Here is a 20,218-nt window from a genome sequence, read left to right as displayed (position 1 = left end):
GACTTCTGCTGTCAATTCTTGGTGGATTCAAATCAACAATAGATAAACGCAACATTAAAAATGTCAATTCAAATACACAATGCGCTCGCTCTATCTCTTCAGATACATCATCCCAAACAACCATACATTTTCAGTAATTGTTGACAGATGTTTTGAGTAAGTTAAAATGTTTTTCTTATGTCATTTTTGGTTTTAGGTGGTAATTTATTTTCAATAGATGAAATTATACATCATTCAACAACGTAGTAATTACTCTTTCAAAGGTTGCATATGATTTTGTCTTCTTTGGCCTGATTTTGACACAATGTTTAAAGAGCATCATGCAGTGTTCCTGTCCGCGTGAATGCAGCATCTGACCTACACCTGTGAAAAAGAGCATCTGACGCAAAATGAAATACACCAGTGTTCAAACGTTTGGGGTCAGTAAGACTGAATTGATTGAAGAAATGAATGCTTTTATTTAGCAAGGACCCTTTAAATGGATCAAAAGTGACAGAAATCTTTTGCAACATTGTAAATATCTTTACTATTTCAAATAAATGCTGTTCTTTTGGACTTTCTATTATTATGATTTCTGAAGGTGTCATGTGACATTGAAGACTGGAGTAATGAGCAAAAACCAAAAAGTCCCCTAGTACATCTCTACATCTCTTTTCTCTTCCTCTGGTTCTCTCTCTCTCTCTCCCTCTCGGATGAACGAGTGATCCCATAGACCCCTGTAGAGTAGCTAAACCTTCATCCGTGAAGCGGACTGCTCTCAGGAGGACAATAAATGCACACATACCCACGCACAGTCTGACAGTTTGTGTCCTCTCCTGAGCAAAATACACAGTCACATATGGACATATCCGAATAGAGATATGACCACTATGCCACACTGCCAGCTTGTGAATTCCTCGTTTTCAAGGCATTATATCTCGTTTTATTAGTTTTGATCAATATAACATATGAAAAAAGGGGGTTTGCCCCATGTAAGCACTCAATATTTCCATTCCTTCAAGTTTTTTTTAAAATCACTTTGCAATTGAGCAATTGAGAGCAATTTGTAGCCAATTAAATATTTTAAATATAGCTGACAACTATATGACAGCTATTATATTGCTGCATAAACTACAATTTACATTTTAATACTAAAAATCTAAATTCAAATGTGTAATTGCTTTACATTTACTTTGAGCATTGTTTATTTAAAAAATAAAATAAATAATAACCTTTTCCCACCTTTTTTGATTTTCCTTTTATTGAAAATCCATCGTTTTGCTATTCCTGTTGCCATCTTTAAACAACACGTGTACTAGTGCATTTAATTGTTTTAACCCAACATGTTTAATTATGTGCTGAAACTGTATTCAACAGTGGTGGAGTAATTGTCCAACTCAGTGCAAAGGTCTTTATTCTCTTTGTGGGAATATTGGCTTTTCACTAATCAGCCAAAAAAAAAAAAAAAAAAAAATCAATATTCAATTTCTTGAAACAGCTAAAAAAAACAGCAATCAGTGTATTCAGAGAGACCTACAGGAAACTGACTTTTTCTATTAGTACACAAAACAGTAAAGACATTGTGCATTTGTGGCAAACACAAGCACGCTCTTCTATTCATGCAGAATTAGACTAATGTTGCTCTATTTTATTACTCCACTGAACAATAGATATCCGCGTGTGTGCGATGTGTGAATCTATTTTAGTCTGATCCAATAAGGAGACGTCAGTAATGCTCAGTCCTGACAGGATGTGAAAAACGCAATGTTCCGCATCAATTACCTCCTACTGGGTCACAGAAAAGGTTACCTGGCACCGCTGCCCCAAATCGGGGAGGGTGACAGGGGTTCAGTGCGGGCTCCTATTGTGAGGTTCAGCATAAACCTTTTCACCCCTCCTCGGATGCTGATGATGACGAGGAGGTGAAAGACAAAAGGAAGCGTGGAGAACAAAATGAGTTCAGTCAACAATTAAATGTCTCAGTCTTGCAGATTAAAAATGACAGGTGAGAACAGGGAGGAACGGAGGAAGAAAAACAGAGGGGGAGATGTGGGAGAGAACATAAAAGAAATGTCTTTTCATTTAAAGGGATTATAAATTGGATCTGATAAGCAATTAATTGACTAATTGGCCATAGGAGAGCAGGTTATTTCCCAAGAGTTGGCTGATTTGCTTGCAGTGCTGCACTCGGGCAGAGGAATAGTGGTGAATCCACAGTACTACATCCATCAAGTGTGTGAACGTGTGTGTCCATGGCATGTGGGTGCGGGGTGTGTGCTTCTCTGGAGCAGAAAAAAAAAGGGAGAAATATTATATGCCCTAAAGGAGAATTTAGAAATGGCACATTTGTGCTAATTTACCTGTAATTATCGTCACAATGTCTCAGGTTTTCCAGAGCCGCATCTATTAGCACATTTCAAAAACTCTAAAGTGTAATCTGTCTGTGTTATTTTAGTATTATTTATAAACTATAATATTATTTAATAATACTTTGAATTAGCTTTTATTTTTATATTTATTTTTTAACTTTAGTTTAGTTATATGCTTTTGCCATTTTAAATTTTTTTTTGTTGTTGTTTCTATTTAGCTTTAATTTTATTTCAGTTTGTTTTAATAATTTTAGTATACTCCAAGGCAATATTTCTAAAATTCATTTAAGATTTTCATCGAATATTTATATTTGGTTTAATTCCAACTTTATTTAACTGAGCAAAAACGGTATTCTATATTCTATAGCATAAATTTGTTCCACTACAATTTATTTATATATATGTGTGTGTGTGTGTGTGTGTGTGGTTGATTTACATCTACTTTGGGCATTGTAAATTCATAAAAAAAAAAAAAAGAACTGAAATAAAATAAAATAAAATTAGATTAATGAAATGCCACAGATTTGTGTGTGTGTGTGTGTGTGGGGGGGGGGGGGATTTAATTTATCTGAAAATTAAAATTGCAGGATAAAGTATTTCAACATTGAAAAAAACACATCCACCTCACCTTAAGTCAAAAACACTATCAACCAAACGTTTGAAAATATTGTGCCACTGCCCACGCCTAGTATGAACATATGCAAATGTAAAGGGAAACACTGCACAAGTTTCTGCCATTTCATTTGGGTTTTTAAACTGAAATAACAAACTGTGCTTAACTGGGTTCCAGCATGCACTAAATTCAAAAGTGGAACATTTGGTCGTCTTCTGTTTTAATACCAATCTTTTTGGTACATCTTGCCCAAATATGTGCTGGCAAGCATCCTCGGTTGATTCCAAGTGCCTGTTAGTAAACAGAGTGATCACATTATCCAAAGCCATCTGCTAATATGTAAGAATGTGACATTCATCGTGAGACAGAGCTGGCCCGCTTCCTGACGTGCCGTCGGTCATCGAGGACAGTGACTGTTGAACATGAACTAATGAATGTGGTACACCTAGTGAAGAGGGCACAGGAGGCACTAAAAATAATTTGTTTGAAGTATGCCCTGACCATTTTTTAATCACAAACACATCAAATGTGTCACATAAATATAGCACATTGGAAATCAAACGAATTAATATTAATGACTTTAAACACCCGGCGCGCCAGACTGAAAACTATTGGTGTCAATCATACAGACATGAAATATGTCGGCTCTGAAAGGACTGTCTCTCTCGCTCTTCCTCTATAGTTTTTCTTCCACAGCCATGACAGGTTGATCCACAGCCATTGGCTGGCATCTATACCTCCTGAGTCAGCAAAAACGTTGGCGGACAAACTCAAAACACACTTTGGTTCCTTCTCCCTTTCCTCTCATCTCCCCAGCAGAACTCGCTGCTAATCTGAAAGGAGAATGTTATCAGGAAATCACTCTGCTTTAATTAGTTATGTGGCGTTACTCTCTTCAGATCTTGTCTCCTGCTGCTCTCAGCATGAGACTGAGCTGCTCAGATTAAAGTGTGTGTCTCTGTGTGTACATATGTGCATTAGTGTCGTGTGTATGTGTCCTTCAAATTAGATCCACTCATGCATCATTAAGCAGTTGCCGGCATAGTTATTGCAGGATATGTTACATTTAAATTAATTTCAGACCCATAATACAATGACAAACTAGTACACACATACACTCAAACTAATACAGTTCTGAATTAATTGCCTGTTGAGTTGAGAGAATTTAAATGAAACAGTAAATTGAACTCGTGTGACCTAAAAGGTCAAAAAGCCTCCCAGTGCGCCAACATACAGTATGTTTCAGATACTACTGTTCGAATGTTTTGGGTTTTAGAAAGAAAAGCATACTTATATTCAACAAGGATGGATTAAATTGATTATAAGTAATGGCATTTATAATGTTACAAAATATTTCTATTTCAAAAAATTTTTTGGATTCATCAAAGAATCCTGAAAAGAAATATCACTGTTTCCACAAAAATATTAAGCAGCACAACTGTTTTCACCATTAATAATAACATGTATCTTGAGAATCAAAACAGCATATTGCAAGATCATGTGACACTGAAGACTGGAATAATGGCTCCTGTCATCAAAAAATTAATAAATTACATTTTAAAATATGTAAAAATAAAAATAGTTATTTTAAATAGTAATACTATTTTATTACATTACTATTTTTACTGTATTTCTGATTACATAAATACAGCCCTGGTGCGCATAAAGAGGCTTCTAATGCTTCATTAAAACATTTTATCGACCCAAAACTGTTATTCAAAATGAAGCAGCATTGCAAGAAGTTTATTTCAAAAAGTTATTTAGGATTATTTAACCCCCCCCCCCCCCCCCCCCCCACACACACACACACACACATGTGCACACACACACTTTAAAGCAGAAACAGGCTTCCATATAATTGTAATGGTGTAGCAACTTGTATGTAGTAGAATAAAAAATAAAAAAATGAAACAAAATGCTCTGATGAACTGTGCAGCCACATGGATTAAAGAAAATAGCTACATTTTTATTTCATTTATACTCGAAGGTCAGACTGATGTGATCGGTGACCTTGTTTAAAGTAAATTTCAGCCATTCGTAACTTTATTAACATCACACAGACCCGCAGTTGCTATTCTACTGCCAGGAACAGAACAATGTCTGGCCAAATTCCCACACATTTACTCTTATCTTCTTTTATACACATTTAACACTGTAACGGTTGTCAATATAACACCATAAGTGTTGTATCACTCTGAATATGTATAAGTATAGGGCTAGGTTCAACTCTTAGGAGGATAAAAATAAACTTTAGGCCAAATAGTGTGAATCAGCTAACAGCCAGCACATTTATTGTACACGCCAAATAGGCCTACTATAAGAGCAAGTTAACATATTAATGTCTCGTTCCAACACAACCCTATCTGAAATGGAGAAAAGCAATATTTAGTCCATGTTGTGCATGAAAGGTCCAACGATAAAAAAAATGAAAATAAATAAATAAAGTGTCCAAAAGTCCTCCTGGTTCCTTCGCAAGTTGATGTGTGTGTAGTGTAAAGTTAACACCCCCCCCCCCCCCCACCCCCCACACAGCTCCCCCTACAGCTTCGGAATAGATATTTGACAACACTGTCGTCAAAACTCGTTTGCGACTCTCCCCCCTCCCATCTTCTCCCTCTTTTTCCGCTCACAGGCGCTGAGGGGGTGCGAGAAGTCCACCATTCAACCCGAAAAAAGTCATATAACCATTCTAATGACTCCAAAGTTGTTCAGTTAAAGGTCCCATTGCATGGATTATTGTATTATTTTAGAATGTTTCCTGGGGTGCCCTTATAATGTTAGTATGTTTTTTAGATCAAAATTTGTTATAATTTAGAAATAAAAGGCATTTTTCCTAGCCTGATTTTAGCCTCTGATTTGAACGCTCTGTTTGAAGGGGCGTGTCTGCTGTGAGACTTCAGTGTAAACGCCCACTGCTGTGATTGGCTGCTGTGAGACTGCAGTGTAAACCCCCACTGCTGTGATTGGCTGCTGTGAGACTTCAGTGTAAGCCTGTTGATCACGTGAATGAAGATCGCAGTTTCTGCACTCTCACTAATGATTTCACCAATGCAAACATGATGTACGTACAGTAAGAGCTTCGTTGTGCAGTGTAACAGCGTCATTGATTTCATAACGAGTTTTGGCAAGTGTCCCGATAAACTCGCGCTGTGTGATTGACAGCTTGGGCGACTGGAAAGGGATTGTTCTTTGATCGCTATCTGTATATTAATCACAGTTTAAGTAAGATTATTTTCATCCTACTAAGAGAAACGACGTGAAGTTGATCGTTTAGTCACTGGCTTGATATACTGATGCATAAACAGTATTGAACGATTTTGAGAGAAAGATTATCTGTCTGAACTTGAACAATTACACATCAGACATTCACATAACCCACTGGTTCTTCAGAGGCTCGGGTGAAGGAACTAAAAAAATACCTTTGTGTTCGTTTGTACATCCAAACACTGAGCAATCGCCATGCTTCGCTCGTTTGCAAGCCATGATGTCTCTCGAAGAAAAATGATTCGGACGATGATTCGGCTACGCAGTTCCGCCTGGCCTTGAACATGGGCTGGCATATGCAAATTTTTGGAGGCGTACATATTAATGATCCCGACTGTTGCGTCACAGTCGGTGTTATGTGGAGATTCGCCTATTTTTCAGGGGTGTTTTTCAAAAACGAGATTTAAATAAGAAGGAGAAAACAATGGTGTTTGAGACTCACTGTATGTCATGTCCATGTACTGAACTCTTGTTATTTAACTATGCCAAGATAAATTCAATTTCAAATTCTAGGGCACCTTTAAGGTAGCCTGGTAATACCAAACTCTGCTACTTCGCTTTGCTTCGTAGACAGAGTCTGGCATATCATAATTGAAAAGCGTTTTCTTTCTCGCGGGGGGGCGCTTGTCGGAAGTTTAAAATCATTGGTTCCCGTAAGCCAATCACATAACGTTTGGTTATGGCGTGTGTTATGTGCATGCTCAGCCGCATCTAACTTCCACTGTAAACACATGTATGATGCGAAAACAAAACCATAGAGCGAAATACCGGAGTGAACATGGCTGTGAACGACTTTTGCAGATTATGTGAAGTAAATCTACGCATCCACGGTCCAATCAGTGTCTACGTCACGGCTCTCAGCCCGCCCTCTGTTCGTTGATTGGCCGGCTGTTTTCAGGCCGGAGAAAACGGAAAGCTATTACGCTTTCTCAGACTGAATACAGAAGCGAAATGAAATTGAGCGGAAGTAGGAAGTCTGACGTAGGCTACCTTTAAGGTAAAGTTTAAGCTAAAAAAAACTGCATAGTTCCCCTTTAACTCTGACTGTTTTTTTTTTTTTTTTGTTTTTCACTATAACATTATATAACATTTTCTGATCATTAATCAAAGCACATCAACAAAACATTTCTTTGAACACAGAAACTCACCAGAGTTTGCAGAAGTAATGTTTCTAAATAAACATCAATGGGAATTCCTTTTGAAACCCATGAACATACTTCAACAATTTTATATGAAAAGTTTAAACATCTTTTGTCAGAAAATCATACACTTCAAAAGCAGCGCTTGATCACCTTCTTCTCTCAATATCTACGTCTCAGTCAATCAGTTCATGTAGCGGCCCCTACAGGGAAACTACGGTACTGCATATAACTAACAAAAGTGTAGAACGGTGTAAAACTCTAGGGGGTTACATCCAGTATCACCTGGAACAATATAATCTTCATCTTCTGTGTTGGAACAACAATAGTATCTATTCTACTTCCTCTTTATTACTTTATTATTTTCTCATCACGTGGTGACCCTTTACTAATATATTATTAATTGTATATGTTAATGTTGGTAATGAAGAAAAGTAAATAATTGCATGTGCTAATGCTAATGCATGTGCTAATGTGGCCATGTGTTAATATATTCATCATTGTGATCCTGCAATGGTCAACTAAACAGGACGTTTGAGATGTGAAAGATGCAGTATGCTATAAAAGTGGTTTATTTTAAGAGAAGTACGAAAGTTCTGTATTTCATTACATGCCCCTTTAAATGTTTCCCAGCTCAATTCCTTAAGGTGAGGAACAGAGCCTTAGCTCTGGGTTTTCAGGCTCATAAAAACTACATTGTTTTCCACTTGACATAAATACCACCTGAAGACCACCCCTGTGGTGGAGCTGCGCAGCACCGCAACGCTGTCTGAGAAACATATCAATTAGATTCCCAAACTGTAGTGAAACAAAGCACTGGAGGCAGCCTACTCTCCACACAACAGCAGCAAATTAACAACACATCTCCACCCACTCTTTACTGTCCGTTTAGATATGGAACAGGAGGAAGACAAAGAAACGAGGAGGGGAGAAATAGCGAGAGAGCCTCTGTGCTATTGGAGTCGAGCCTGCTAATGGTATTCCATTACCATTAATGGCAGGCAGTCCCTGTGAAGACCCGCTATTTGCCAAGAGGCAGTTCCTCACTGTTTGGGTCTGCCATTGACAACATGAACATTAAACAATATCTCAAGTATGGCCGCAGTAGATGTTGCAAGAGACCAAAACTGATAAAGGAGTTGATATTAGATCAAGACTCCTTGAGAATCATTGGCTGAAATTCATTGTTAAATATTTTATATTTTGCAAGAATTTTACTGAGACCTGACATTGCAAGAGGACCGAGGTATGTATATATATATATATATATATATATATATTAAAAAAACATCGGGGCTCTATAAATGTGAATAATTGAAATTTACCTCCATTAATCAGCATAACTTGAGGGTCATTATGTTGACATTGTTTAAATATTTATAACAGCTCTGTCTGGAAGAACTGCGCTACATATTCGAAATGACAGAGTGTCATTCCCCTTTAAAACGTACCCATCAGTGGCTCGTCTCTGCCATCCCAAGCTCACTCCCTTTTTTTTTCTCTCTTAAAGTCCCCTATTGATCTACAACTGGCTGCCACAGCACAGGCAAGCACTTTCCCTCTATTTTTCACTCTCGCCTTCCTCTCTCTTCCTACCGTTCCCCAGTCCTTTTTTGTATTTTTTTCCCCCTCGTTCCCGACATCTGAGCCAACAATCAATGCGGTTTCATTCCGGTGAGGAACAAATGGAATTCCAGCTGAGAGAAAGATAGTGGAAGTTAGAGTGGAGGCATGCATACACATATATGCACGCAAACATCGAGGTCCGACGGGGGCGTCACGCGCAGACTTGCAATTTTAGACACACAAACACCCACGTACACGTACACAGTGGCTTTATTCTGATAAAACACAGGGGAGACAGTAGATGAACAGGTGTTATCGAGCAAGATAGAACATATTTAATGACTGTCTCAGTTTGGTTGGGGCGAATTGCATGATTGAACCGAATACTAATGAGGAACAGAGCCCTCAACAGGAAGCTGTTACAGCTAACTTGCATTTAAATTGGTCTTGAAGAGAAACTATAAATTAACAGAACAGACAGTTCCTGTCTTCCTAAAATAAACTGTGCATGTTTTCTCTAATGCAGCAATGTGCAAAAGGAATCATCCACAACAAAACTATGTTTTTTTTGGCAAAACAAATCTTTGCAAATTATAAAGTATACATAAATTATAGATTCAAGTTTGTGCTATTTGCATTGATTAGCCTAATAAATGCATGAACTTCATGCTGCTAAGTATGCGCAACACAGACTGAAACAATATGCAAACTTCTTTTTCTGTTATGAAATGCATTGTACTGTGAATAAATATATTTAAAACGGTTAAAAATTCCTCATCAAAAAAACTTTGTTGCAGTTGTCATGAGTGTCAAAACGCCTATCAACAACACAGCCACTGTTCATTTAGCCACTTCCTTTCAGTCGAAGCGACAAGTGCTTGCATGTAGCGACAATTACACAACAGATTGAAACCTAGTTCAACTACTCTATCAATTGGAATAAATTATCTTCATCTTCTGACGTTAAAGGGTTGGTTCACCCAAAAATGAGAATTCTGTCATTAATTACTCAACCTCATGTCCAAACCCGTAAGACCTTCATCTTCAGAACACAAATCAAGATATTTTTGATGAAATCCGCTTTCTGAACCATCCATAGGCAGCAACGTCATTGCAACTTATACGTCAGAACGCCGGCTCACCATTGGCCGACGTTGTTCACGCGAGCACGGCCAATGGTGAGCCGGCGTTCTGACGTAGAACCCGGAAGCGTTGCACTGTGTTTACTACGTCAACAGTGTAGGAGACTGACGTAGACGAGAAGAAATTGTGGAATAAAGTCGTTATTTTTGTTGTTTTTTTGCGCATAAAAAGTATTCACGTCGCTTCATAACATTAAGGTTGAACCACTGTAGTCACATGGACTATTTTAACGATGTCTTTTCTATCTTTCTGGGCCTTGAAAGTTGCAATGGCGTTGCTGCCTACAGTATGGGTGGTTCAGAAAGCTCTCGGATTTCATCAAAAATATTTTAATTTGTGTTCTGAAGATGAACGAAGGTCTTACGGGTTTGGAACGACATGAGGGTGAGTAATTACTGACAGAATTTTCATTTTGGGATGAACTAAACCTTTAAAGAATAAAAGTAGAATAACACTACATATTCTACAATGTACTACAAGAATGAATTGAGAACGTTTTATGAGTAAATATACTCAATTTCAAAATTTCAAGTTTAATTCAATGTGTTACTTGCTGTTTCTTAGTAACTGTTTGTTAAATTTTGTACTTACTTTTTATCACTTTACCTGGAATGGGCAATAACAACTAATAGTATCACTAATATCACTGTTGTTTACAGAGAGTTAAAGTGGTTAGCATTGAGTTTTCATTGCTTAATTAATCTAAACGAAAATGCAATCAAAATGCATCCAGAGAGATGTCAGTAAAATAACTATATTTAGATGTCACAAAGCTACAAGACCTATTTTTGCATTTATTGCAATATAGAATTGCCTTAAGGGTGTTTATATGAACGTAGACATGTTCTGCCTTGTCTTAAATCATAAATTTAAAAGAAGCGAGGCGGATGAAATTGAATTTGGTACCCTCAGCATGTGCTGAAGGCAGAACTGCGCGCCCTGAAGTCTCACCACGCCACCCTCACTCGCCCATTCTCTCCCTGTCCATCTCTCTGGACGCCAGCTGCTTGTAATAGCCGCAGGCAAATTTTCCATGGCCCAGCTGACCAGCTGCAACCTCAAAGACGGAAAGAGAGACACAAAGACAGACTCTATGAGGAAGAGACAAATCCGAGATGGATGCATGACAGTGTAGGCTGATTATGGACAGAGCGAGACAAAGAAAAATGGAGAGGGATCAGGATATTGAGTAGGATACTCAAGAACAGGAAAAAAAAACCTTGATTGAAGGCGGACGGAGGCGGGAGGGAGGTGCAGGGGGATTAACGGATGACAGGAAAGGAAGAGGTCTAAAACATGTGTCCAGCTTTAAGCTTTAGCCAAACAACATTGACAATGTTTTGAAGAACAAAGGCATCAGCCGTTCCTCTAAATCGCATCTTATCTCTTGCGGTTGGGAGCTATTATTCACAGCAGGAAGAGAGGGGGAGAAGGAAACGAGACAGTTGGTGTGAAGAAACACAACATGGGAATTGTGATTGTATTCAAAATGGTCGAAGACATTCTGTTCATTCAAGGACATACTCTGTGACTGTGTATAAACTTGGAATTCACACAAAACCATTTCTATATCAAGGAAATCAAAATGAGAGTTTTTGTCAATGTGTGTTAGCTTTGAGATCATACAGTGAAGGCTAAATGGTGGTGACAAATTCACTTTTGATGCATTTAAAAATTGATTACTCATCCTGCACCACACCGATTTTTGTCCAATCAAATGCTCTCCGTAATGAAAATGCCCCGCCCACTGCAACCAGCCAATACAGAGTATGCAAAAAGCAGTACATCAAATCTGAAAAAGTGTGAAACAGTAGGTGAATGTGCAACCAGTGGACACTTTGCTATTCCATAAGACCACAGGAGCAGAGGAAGCATTAGATTCAACAAGTTTTTAAGTGTGAGTTAAATCATTTTATTTTAGACCAAAATGTTGTTCCTTAAAGTTGTTGTTAGTACATCAAAGGTCAGTGCAAAAATGGCCGCTGTAGTTTGTCTGTGAATGCAGGCCTATTTATGCAATTGCATACCTAAGGTATGTATCTCATCAGCAGTCAAGACTGCATCGAATTCCAGTACGAGAACTAGGGTTCAACTACAGTCCATGGCTGTGACATAACTAAATTATTCTGCACAAACCGGGAAATCAACACATGAAAGAAAAATGAGCTTGTCAAGCAATTTCATGGGATTTAAATTTTTTTCCTCAGAGTCTAAAAAGATAATGAAAGTTGATTATCATCAAGGATTATAAAAAAATAAATAAATAAAAAAAATGCTCAAGATTGTTGAGCCAAGATTGTTGTAAAATAAAGCTACTTAACAACAGAGCTATTTAACAAGTTTAGGAAAGCTGCATAGAAAAACCCAGCATGTAATTGTGGATGCGTCGAGGTCATTCACTCCCGGCATATTGTGTCCCTCATTAAAAGAGTCTTCTTCCCTTAAAACCTTTATGAGCCTGGAAGCCTTTATAGCTCATGTAGTGCCAATTGCACAAATGTGCATGCAAACTCACACACAAACATTAGAACGATGCAGCCCTTGACTTATAGATTAAATCAAATGTGGACATTCTTAATCTCCATATTGCTGTCCCTCAAGAAACTGACCTTTTAACTTGCTATGAGAACAAAGAAAACAGCCATTAACATATAATATACCCACATGCTAAATTAGCTCTCAGACATTAGGCCAATAACTTTGCTCGAATCAAATTAAAGATGCGACAGTTGAAAAAAAGCTTGTCTGTACTTAAAGGCCACAAAGTGGGCTTTCATTGTTGACTTTAAGTGCATTATTTTTCAACTTTAGTTTCAATTTTCAATATGCAATTTTGCCATTCTAAGCCACCCATATCTTTCCGGTTTCTTTTCCTCTCCCTCTCCCTCTCTCTCTCGGTCTCTCAGCTTGCTATTGTTGCCACTCTTTCCTGCTGCCACCAGATTTTACTTTAAGAGAGATTTGTTTTGCTCAATCGGCTTAAGACAGCAGAAATTCATTCACCAAAAGAGCATTTTAATACAGGCCCTTTCAAGTATAAGAGCCCTCCCTACTGTTACAGACCCCCTGAGTGAAGAGATGAGAGGCATACTGAGAGATCATTGGAGGGGCTTTTATTTTGGTCTCCGTTGCCCATCAAATGTGTTGCAAATTTGTGCCTATTTTCTTGTGACTAAATTACCCCGGATATTCCACAATTGCCTGGATGAATGAAATCCCTTATAGCATAAAATCAAATATTTTGATCATCACACAAACAGGGCAGAGACACTTTCATGTGTCATCCCCACAGAACGGCACCACCTACAATTAAAAAAAATAAAAAATAATAATGCATATAATAAAATAATAATACAATAAAAGTACTAATTTAAAATGTGTAATACAAGAGAGAATGGAAAGGAGTTGCGCCAAACACTAGGCACTGGCACTGATGAAGGGTTAAACTGGAAAAAGTTTTGCACACCTTGTGACCTCTGGACAATTTTCGTGTGCGGATCTTTTTTATGATTTTAAATGTACAATACAAATCATACAAGAAAAACAGCATTACCTGCTCATACTTCAAACAACCTTGGAGTAAATCATTAATGACTACCTCTTTCAACATAGACCACTGACTGTGGCTCAATATTTATCTCCCGTGTTAAGAAATGCAGATGTCGCTCTTTTACTCAGAATATTTCTCGCTGCCTCTATATTGACATCTCCTGCAGCGATGGGTCGGTAGCTTTCTCGCACCAATGGACATTATCTTCCTTCCTCTCCAATGATTCGATAGTAGAAGACATTGTTTTTTATCAACAGTAATGTAAGGAGCTCCTCTGCTGTCCCTGTTCTGTTACCGATCGGTGTTGGAGATACGTCTCCAGGAGGACTGTCACTTACCAGGCTGTTGTTGCTGCTACTAGTCATATTGAGGATGGTGTTACTGTTGATAATATTGGCCTTTATGTCAGTGCAGCGAATCAAATCCTTGTGATCTTATTGGAGCTTTCTTAAAATAACTGAATAAAAGAATTTGGTGCATCTGATTTCGAATAGTTTCTTCTTTTTTTAGTTTTTTTGTTGTCACATTTAATTTGTGTTCTGTTAGGAAAAACAACTTCATCATTTTACTTCATTTATTTCCACTCCCTTTCTATCAAAGCAAAGCAAAACAACAACAACAACAACAACAACAACAACAAAATGTTGGATCAAAGTGTCTGCTAAATGAATAGCTAGACAAAACAAAACAAAACAAAACAGAACAAAACTTTGGATAAAAGTGTCTGCTAAATGAATAGCTAGACAAAACAAAACAAAACATAACAAAACTTTGGATCAAAGTGTCTGCTAAACAAAACAAAACCAAGCCAAAACAAATCAAAACAAAACAAAACAAAACAACACAAAACAGAGAAAATTGTTTTTATACAGTATGTAATAGTTTAGGGCCCCCCAAGTATTTGGAGGCCTCTAGGCATGTGTCTTGTTGGCCCATTAATCTGGCCCTGTGTACTACGGTCTTGGGAAAATGTAACTCTAACCAGAGCAATAGACACACCCCAGGGGAACTGCAGGACAGATGAAGTCTTTGGCCTGTTCTAGAAAGGGAATACACCTATATAGCCCCTGTTCCTGTTTTAGCCAGTTATATATAAGCCCTCTCTCACATGGCAATATTCTGTATCTGTGGGTTATTAAAGAATCGAGTGGGAAGACTATGGAAGTGTGACATTTAGCAGTCGAGGTTCTTTCTCGTTATTAGCTCTTATCTGAGTTCCTCATTATTAGCGTCTGTCCATCAATATTTAAATTATATGTACATTTCTGAAAACTACCCATGTGCAGTAACATTGTCAAACAATTGCGACAGTATTTCTCGACTGATGGCAAGGTAACACTAATGAGGCGAAAACATCCATAAATCCCCAGTCTGGACTATTAAAACACACATACACTCACATAAGATGGTTATATTGTCAGAATAGTGGTCAAGAAATTGTCTTTAGCCTAATTTTACCCAATATAGACTGGACTGCCATTGCATCAGATGCAACATTTAAATTTAGAGTATCTCATGTTTTTTTCTTGTGTGCACCTAGACTAGAAGTAGATGTTGAAGGACAAAGGTGTGTATGTACTTCATGCATACATGTACGAAAGTATACCAAAGATGCCTCTTCCGCTAGGCTGTTTGCGTGTATTGGTACAAGAAAAGACTCTTAAATACTTAAATCCTGGTACTGTGATGAGACTGTGAGGAAAAACTGAATACCTCACCTTACCAGTATGATTATGTCCAACTGTAAACATAAATGTGGGTAATCAGTTTTTTTCAAAAGCTGCCACAGTGTTCTTAAAATTAGTGAATCCAGCGTGAATAATTGAAAAACCAAAATGGGGCCAACTAATTACAAAGCAAAACACAGCAAGTGTTTAAAGAGCAGGGAGTTTGTTTAGGAACTAATTTTCTTGGCATCGTCTTTTTCAGCAACAAAACAGGGCAGAACTAATATGTGGTGATTCCGAATGAATAGATTTTTTTTCACCAAATGCGATGGCATGGTACTATTTTAATTAACTTTAGAAGAGTTGGACCGAGAAAGGAAATGAAACTTACAGCTGCAGTAATGAGGAAATGGACCAAGATCAATACCAAAGACAGTAGAAAGACTATATGTAGAAAAATGAATACGAGACATTACAACATTCAATATGGTGGCTGGAAGAAAGGAAGTTCCGTCTTTCAGATAAAAGAGCCAATCACATTAGTAAAAGCACTGCCTTGAAAATAAATAAATAAAACACACACACACACACACACATATATATATATATATGAAATATATATATAAAATGGGTGACATGACATACAGCAAGTTACTGAAACATATTTAAACAAACTGCTCAGATAGAAAACAGATGCCTGAGGGTGTTGCCAAAATGGCTGCCAAGTGGACTGACTTGACTTAAAGGGACTTTCATCAATATTGCCTGTGGCATAGCACTATTCAAAGATGCCATTTTGTATTTTGGTCATAAAAGGACAATTTTATTCTTTGAATTGCAAATGCAACACTAGTCTATTTTGATGCATTTGTTAGGTAACTTTTTGTAGCTTTTATTGCTACAGAACAAAGTCATTATTACATGACTAAATATGATATGAGGTTGTTAAACGTGATACAGCTACACAAAATGCATTATATGCATTATAAACTTGTGTGTTATTTTTCATGAACCCACCAGACCTGCATGGCCAGAAAAACACATCAATGCAGACAATAAAGACAGAGAGAGAGAGCGAGAGAGCGAGAGATAAAAAAAGGTTAAAGTGGACAGAGGTCAGTCAGTCCATCATGGCGAAAAACGACAAGTGATGAGACATGGGTGATAAGCTCAGTAAGCAGAGGTGAAAACTTCTCCTGCGACCACAAGATAATGGGCTCGAAGTTGCAGGAAAGGTCAAAAGAAAACCATGTTCATTTGAACTAAACATTTAGTGAGACTCACAAACTGAAGTATAAGTGTGATTTCCGTCCACTCACATGCCAGAAGCATACCAGTTCACAAATAACAGCACATACACACAAAATGGATATTTAGATCATCTAGGCATTATAGGAATCTGTTAAACCAGTCAAATATGATGCAATCATTAGGGTTTTCAATCCTTTCCTTTGCGTTGTCAACCAATAACAATTTGTATTAAAATGAATTACACAATATGGCTATTTATCAAGTATTGCTTAGTACACTTTAAAAATAAAGTTGCTTCCTTCAATTTTTAAGTACAATCTACTTGGATGTTTAAGTTATTTCAACTTAAATTACACTCAAATGAGTTGAATCTTGTATTATAAAAAAAATAGCTTAACTTATTTTGATGAGTTAAAGCAATGTAAACATTTAACTTATTGATCATATCAGTGTTGTAGTCGAGTCACCAATGTCGAGTCCGAGTCGAGTCTCGAGTCCCGAGTGTTCGAGTCCGAGTCCAAGTCCGAGTCACCAAAGAAGAGTCCGAGTCGAGTCCGAGTCGAGTCACCATTACCTGAGTTCGAGTCCGAGTCGAGTCTCGAGTCCCCAGTCCCCAGTGTTCGAGTCCGAGTCGAGTCATCAAGGTTGAGTCTGTTATATTTCAAGGCTGCCTACATTTCTCCACTCTGACACATTTAAAGAGCTGATATAATTGTAAAAGAGGGTCTACATTAAACAAAAATGACACTGCTGTGTTAACAAATAAAACTTTTGATTTCAATAGTGTAGGCTATTAGTTGCCTAAATGTTGAAATAAACTTTAACAATGCTGTAGAAGTGCAGTTTATTAATAGTAGCCTAAATGTTAACTAATGAAGTTAACTAGAGTTTAATAAATCGAACATTATTGTAAAGTGTTACAGATTTGTTATACACCAATTCAGACGTCTCGTGAATTCATTGTTGGACAGATGGACAGTTGTTTTAACCATTCCATTAAAGTGAGTCGGTTCAAAGGAGTCATTAGTTCGCGAATCGGACGTGTCAATAATGGACGTGTAGCCTACGGCACGCGTTGTGTGATTATCTCGGCAGTTTGGGACATCGCACAAGATTTGTGTCAACACAGAAAACATTTCATCACTGGATAGGTTTTTTTTTTTTTTCGTTTATTGAAATTGTTGTTTATGTCAGCTGAATGTGTGGAACGCTTTTCAGAGAAGATAAGGCAAACGTTTTTTTTTAGAACAATTCACACCCCGCGGTAACTCAGGAGAAAAAATCTCTGAATGCTCCACGTGAAACTTCATTCTTTCGACCTTTTACTATCGTGTCTTGATTTTGATTAATATGCGCGAGGGAGAGGGAGTAAGACAGCGCTCGTGTTGTTTGAAGATGGTGAGTGCGCGCGCGGCCGGGGCTTTCTCTCTGCTCGGGAAAAAAGAGATCCCGGCCGGTCTTGGAGCACAAAACAGCAAACGTGTAACATCTTAAATCAAAATTGTATAACCTATTTGGTCAGAAACTTAATCTAACGTCATTCATTTGATGAATGCTCAAGTCCGATTTTATATATCCTCGAGTCCGAGTCCAAGCACGAGTCACTAGTCCGCGAGTCCAAGTCAAGTCACGAGTCAAGGGAATAGAGTCTCGAGTCGGACTCGAGTCCAGAGAATAGTGACTCGAGTCGGACTCGAGTCCGAGTCCAGGACTCGAGTACTCCATCACTGGATCATATATATATATATATATATATATATATATATTAATTATTATTTTATTTTTTACAGTGTAGAGCCCCAAAAGGACATTGCAAAAAGTGGCTTCAAAATCAACATATTGTATAAATAATATTAATATAGTATAATCAATGTATAAACAAACCGTTAACTGCCTTACAATTCACAGCAATTATTTTTCATTCTATTTGAAGAAGAGCTGTTTTTTAGATGCTGTAACAAGTTAAAAGAAGTTCAGAAGTTAAAGTTTCAAGAACCTTTTGTTCTGTGTCATTTCTTTAAACTAATTACTTGCATAATTTTATTTATTTTATTTTTTATATAACTGTTTTTTAAATGTATAATTACAGATATAATAATTAATCACTTAAATAACACATAAAATGTATAGTCCTAGCAATGACAGGAAATTACTCCAACAAAATGTTATTTTACGACTACAAGATAGATACTTCTGTAAACAAGTGAGAATGTAGTGTGCTTATTATTAATAATGTTCTAGATAATGGAAAATGGAGAAATAAATATATATTAAAGGCCAACAATGATTTAAAAAAAGACATGTTGGTGTGTGTGATGCCTGTATTATCAGTAGGGCGATGTAACAACATCAGTGCGTCTATGTGACATTTTTAATTACAGGTGTTCGGTCTATAATGTAGTATCACTGCAGATAATGAGCAACATGTCAGATTCTATTACCCTCGACAGGTTTTGTAGCATCTACTCCTGCCATTATTACAAAACAAAATAAATGGAATATAAAAGATTCCTACTGTCAGAGTGACACCGTGCCCGGGAATGCCCTGCACGGTTAAGTTGCGAAACTAATTTGAAAGGCATGCATTTCAATATTGTAATTCTTAGCATGATTTCTATTGCAGCTTCAAATCTCTGGTAGTCTGAGCTTGTAAATAACATAAGCCCCTACAGCCTTTAATGCAACACAATTGGCTCAGCCCTGCTGTAAATCTAGAGCTCTAACATTAAAGTGGATAACATATTGCTCCTTAATGGATTTAAATTATATCAAATTTTCCCGCCTATGGAACTCTTTACGCTTGCATATCAACCCTTTTCCAGCTTGGGAAACCTCATTTTGCTGTTGACTGATCACTTCTTCAAGTAGAAGCTGATTTTTCATCCAGCCGACCTAATGTCCAATACACAAAAATGCAATTTTCAAAAGAGAGAGTCAGCATATTCACTCAATTCAGTGGCCACAGCAGCATTGGACTAATATTACCAGACTTCATGGCTGGTGTGGTTCACTCTAGGGATTGCAAAAATAGCTTTTCAGTTTTTCCTTCAGATGAATGGCATATATTCTAAATCTGAAATGGATAGGGGGGGAAATCTTCCTGATCAAAGTCCTCCCAGGAGGATTCGAAGCATGAGAACGCATGATTCTCCCAAACGCGCAATTTGAGAACAATCATAGAGAATTGTTAGAGTCCCTCCCTCCTTTGAATAGAGAACGACACCATTGTTCATAATGACAGCACTAGCTTGCTAACAGATATTCTCCATGGAATAATCCAGTCCTGGAAAGGGAAGGAAAAGGGGGAATGTGACAAAGAAAGCAAGCTGCAGACCGCAGTGAAGAGTACCGTGACATACCGCTGCACCACTGCGGTCTGAAGTGGTTGTCACACTGTTTGTAATTTACAGAGTGCTAATTACAAGTGCAGCTATTTTTGCTCTTTGCATATCCCACAATCCTATCCGAACATCACATACATACATCTCACATCTCTCATTGTCTTCCACAGTGGAGAATTCTCACACCCTGGCTTAGAGCTACAGATAATGGTCACAATATGTTACACTCTGTGTTATAACAAGGCAAGCTTTTGTAAGCAAGGAATAATATAACAGTTCAGAATTTCTTGAATTTCATGACAGAAAGAAATATGTATCACAGTTTCCACAGAAATG

General features: G+C 37.6%; 1 protein-coding gene across 2 annotated transcripts in view; it reads right to left on the bottom strand.

Annotated features, from left to right (window-relative positions):
• cdh4 (cadherin 4, type 1, R-cadherin (retinal)) overlaps window positions 1-20,218 on the bottom strand; it is a 241,745-nt gene that overhangs the window by 161,770 nt on the left and 59,757 nt on the right. The window lies entirely within an intron of this gene.

The sequence above is a fragment of the Rutilus rutilus genome (assembly GCF_951802725.1).
Source record: "Rutilus rutilus genome assembly, chromosome: 22".
Taxonomy (NCBI): Eukaryota; Metazoa; Chordata; class Actinopteri; order Cypriniformes; family Leuciscidae; genus Rutilus; species Rutilus rutilus.
This window is presented reverse-complemented; position numbering and strand designations above follow the sequence as displayed.